The sequence below is a fragment of the Palaemon carinicauda genome, chromosome 12, assembly GCF_036898095.1.
Source record: "Palaemon carinicauda isolate YSFRI2023 chromosome 12, ASM3689809v2, whole genome shotgun sequence".
NCBI classification, from domain to species: domain Eukaryota; kingdom Metazoa; phylum Arthropoda; class Malacostraca; order Decapoda; family Palaemonidae; genus Palaemon; species Palaemon carinicauda.
This window is the reverse complement of record NC_090736.1, coordinates 145,288,126-145,293,125: the sequence shown is the minus strand read 5'-3', so window position 1 is coordinate 145,293,125 and position 5,000 is coordinate 145,288,126.

The window sequence follows — 5,000 nt, the reverse complement described above, 5'->3', positions numbered from 1 at the left end:
AGGAAACTAAGCAGGTATAGTTTAGCAATAAATGTCGGGTGATATGGGAGCCCTCAGCATCACTTGGGTGGTCTACAGTATGTTTCCGAAGGAAGAACAGCTGATCTGCCTTCGGAGGAAATGGGGTCGGCAGGGGACCTGATGAACTTTTAGTAGTGGTTCTCTTATTGTGGTAGGGCCATTTATTTTATCGACACATCTCGGTGGAGATCTAGAGTTCTCAAGTCAGTAACCTTCAGTGTCTCTCTCTCTCTCTCTCTCTCTCTCTCTCTCTCTCTCTCTCTCTCTCCAAACACCACCACATGCGCTTACATACATATGTGTACTGTATATATTTGTTTATATCTTTACTTATATGTATTTGTGTATATACTTCCTTAAGTGAAATTTTGAGATTATTCTTAGATATAAATTCTAGGGATAATATATGTATGTATGTATGTATATATGTATATATATATATATATATATATGTATATATATATATATATGTATGTATATTGTATATATATATATATATATATATTCATATCAACTTTTATGTATATTGATAATTATATTGAAAAGAGGTTAGAGAGACATTAGTGTTTTCCCTGTTTTGTCGTTACAGCTTAGCTGATTAATAATAATAATAATAATAATAATAATAATAATAATAATAATAATAATAATGGGTTGTGATATTTTCTTTGGTTAATATAATACTAAGTAAGAACTAAATTCCATTAGTGGTGTTTCTCATATGGACTCAATTCCATTAGTGGTGTTTCTCATTACCTCTTACAAGAAGTATTATTTGTCCGGCTACAACTATGGATTAATCCCTCGCTTTATATTTCCAGTAAAAAACAGAAAAAGCAAACCACGTCGTTAATGAACCCAGTAATGATTCTTACTTTTCTATTTTTTTTTTACTTTTTTTCATTTAGACAAACTCATTATTCATCTCACAACAATTGGTTTATGCAAATTACTGTCAGATCTTTTGCTTGATGATTAATTCACAGCCAAATGTGTTTGTGAACAGATAAATAAAGTTTGTGAACAAATAAACAAAGTGTAAATTGCAATTCATTACGAATGTTTTCCTTATTCGGTTCATAAATCCCCTTGATAATAAAGGTAATCAAAAGAGCCTTCTTACATCAAATACCTTATTATTATTATTATTATTATTATTATTATTATTAGCTCTACCAAGGAAGTTGGAAGGAGGTTATGTTTTACCCCTTGTTTGTGCCTTTGTTTGTGTGTGTGTTTATTTGTGAACAATTTCATGGCCACACTTTTAATCGCACAGTAATCAAACTTGCAGAGATTAACTGTTATGTAAAAAGCTGTAAATTATTAGATTTTGGAAGGTCAAGGTCACGGTTAAGCAAAATGTCCAATTCAAATAATCAGCCATAAGTTTTGGGCATCATTGTCACAGAGACTTTAAACATAGTTCATATATAAGTATAAAAAAACCCACGCCAATTAATACATGTTAAGGTCAAAGGTTAAGGTCAAGGTCAAGGTCGAGAAATAAATTGCCGTGGCAGAGATCTGCGCCCTACTGAGTGACCCTCTAGTTACTACTACTACTATTATTATTATTATTATTATTATTATTATTATTATTATTATTATTATTATTATTATTATCTAATGTACAACCCTAGTTAAAAAAAACAGAAAAAAAAACAGGATGCTATGAGTGCAAGGGCTCCAACAGGGAAAATAGCTCTGTGAGGAAAGGATACAAGGAAATAAATAAACAGCAAGAAAATTAAGGAACAATCAATGTAGAATATTTGAAGAAAAGTAACATTAACTACAATCATTCTACTATTAGCGTGCTTTTTCCCATTCGTATAGGGTAACACGGTTGCCTTCTTTTGAAGGATTTTGCTCTGGCTTTTGGCATTAAAATATATCTTTCCTAGCAAATAATAATAATAATAATAATAATAATAATAATAATAATAATGATGATGATGATGATGATTGATAATAATAATGAAGATAATAATAATAATAATAATAATGATAATAATAATAATATATGGTTAGTCTTTATGGCAATTTCCCTCTCCCTTGCCTTTGCCATTCATGAGCGACCTTTATACCTTTAAAGCATGAGTTATAAACAAGGAAACAAAGGATTCTTTTGCATGGTATAATCTACTACTGTCTGTTCACTTCCTCGAAAAACAAACAACCTTTGATATCTCCTCTTCCAAAGATCATGAAAGATGTATTTCCGAGAAAAGACTTAAAAAAAAAAACCGGATTCGCCTACAGAATAATGTCGAAATTTAGCGCGTATTTCAAACGGAATACTTTTAACTAGTAAATATGAGCTGCCCCAAGAATATTTTAAGAGTTAGGGCAAGATTTACTGACAGAATACTTCTGTCTTATTTGAAGTGGCTAATAGAATGTCTTGAAAACGATCATGAGTTGCACACAGAATACTTTTAAACCTCAGAAAAAATCCTAGCAGAATATTTTCAAAATGAATATGAATTGTCCTCAGATTAATTTATTTTCCCAGAATACACAAATTGCACGCAGAATGCTCTCAAACCTAAGCAAAATTTACCAGCAGAATACTTTCAGGGCTAAATATGAATTGCTCTTAGATTACTGCTGTCCACAGAATATACGAGTTGCGCACAGCATACTTTCATAACCAAATACGAATAGCTCTCATAATAGTGTTTATTCACAGAATACTTCCAAAATTACTAATGAAAATGCATCGCACGAAACGTTCTTCTCCAAATAACAAAAAGAAAGAGTAAGTCATCGTATATGCCACAGTCCAGCAAATGGTTCTCTGGGGAAACTTGCCAAGCACAGAGGGCTTGTTTGCTTGCAATGCTGCTTGGAGTTTTAATCGAGGAATTCTGGATAATCGTGTTTGCGACGAGAACAGCATTGGGATTCTGCTCGGAAATGCGACAGTGGGTAACAGAAGAGGCGACATCTTGCAGGAAGATGTAAATGATTTAAGATAGTCTTGGAGGTTTACTTCTTAGGAAACGAAGGAATATTGGTGTAGAATTTCTCTCAGATTTGAAGCTTCTAGATAATTGAGAATTGTCAGGGTAACAAAAATTATAGAAATGATAAATATGGAGATGACGAAAGCATGAAAGATACTTGATATTTGAGTTTTGGGAGAATTTAATTCAATATCATATTTTACCATATTTTTCGAAAATTAGTGGGTTAGTTTCGAGGTACAAAATAAGCGCCGAATAACGAAAATTATAGAAATGAAAATTTGGAGATGACGAAAACATCAAAGATACGAGATATTTGAGTTTTAGAACATTTAATTCAGTTAGATTTTACCATTAATTCTAGACTCGAATCTTAACTCATGTGAATATACAAAATAAGTGGTTCCACTTTGAGCATGTTATTTCCAAGGGTAGAGGGAATTTGACATAAGAATAAATTGAAGTGATGGGTGTCGAGGGTCTTGGCGAAGTTGCAAATGAAAATGGAGCACATTTCATAAGTTTCTGTTCAGCAAACAATCTTGTCATTGGAGGTATTCTGTTCCAACATAAGAACATCCACATGTATACATGGACTTCACCATGTGGCCATTACAAAAATCAGATAGTTCACATTGCCATTAATAATGAGACAAGGAAGACGCTGAGAAATGTAAGAAGCTTTAAAGTTGCAGATATTGGTAGTGACCACCAGCTCCTCATTGCCACTGAAATTAAAACTGAAAGCACACAACAGAAAGGTGGATTAAATACCTAGGTTCGATACAACTAGCTTTTAGAAGAGAGCACAGAAAAACATATGCAATTGAATGTAGGAATCGATTTGCAATCTTAGAGACTTAAAGAGACGAAGAAGAGACAATTAATGAAGAATGGTGTGATATTAAGAACATATATCAGTCAGTTGGTAGTGAAGTCTTGGGACACACAGTTTACAAGGAGAAAGCCGGGGATACCAAATGATACTTGGGAAGCTATTAAAAGGAGACAAAGACAGAAATTGATTGTTGAAAGTTTTTGAGGAAGTAAGGAAAATTTCAAGGTAGAGCGGGCTAAATATTCCAGTATTGACAGTGAGGTCAAAATAAAATTCAGGAATGACTGGATAGAATATTTAGGCAGTAAAGCAGATGAGGCTGACAAAGCTATGAGTTCAGGAAGTGGCTCTGGTGTAAGAATTGCTCATAGAATTATTAATGAAATTTCGAGTGGGGCAAAGAAGATGAAGCATATACCTATTAAAAAGAGAGATGGCTCTGTTATAGTAACAGAAGATGAAGAAAGACAACGTTGGATTGAATACTCCAGTGAGGTTTTGAATTGGCGATACAAAGGGAATAAATTGATATATATATATATATATATATATATATATTCATGTATATATATATATATATATCCTGTATATATACACATAATAGTATATATATGTGTATATAATATATATTATATATATATATTAAAATCAATCACCTTTTAGCTCACTTGACATTTGGAAAATCAGCCAACCAGATCTGTTATCCACAAAGCGCCTTCAGTTGTTCACGTATGTCCCAAAGGGAACAAACGTTATACTCTATCGTGCTGTAAAGCTTAAATCTTGAGGCGGGTTTACGCGGTTAGCTAAGCTACAACCCTTGGTGGAAAAAGCAGGATGCTATAAGGCCAAGGGTCCAACAGGAAAAAAATAGCCCAGCGAGGGAAGGAAATAAGGAAATATGCTACAAGAGAAGTAAGGAATAATTAAAATAAAAGTAATTTAAGTACTGTACCAACATTAAAACAGTATCTTTCACATATAAAAAGAATCTTATGTCAGCCTGTTCAACAGAAAAAACCTTCGCCGATTCAATTACCTGTTCGTATAGTAACGGCTATTCCATAAACTTTTTATTTCCTATACTTTTTTTTATTTCCTTTAATACTGGGTTACTTAAGATCATTTGGTTGCACGTACTCATAGTCAAATTTTTTTTAGTGAGGCAT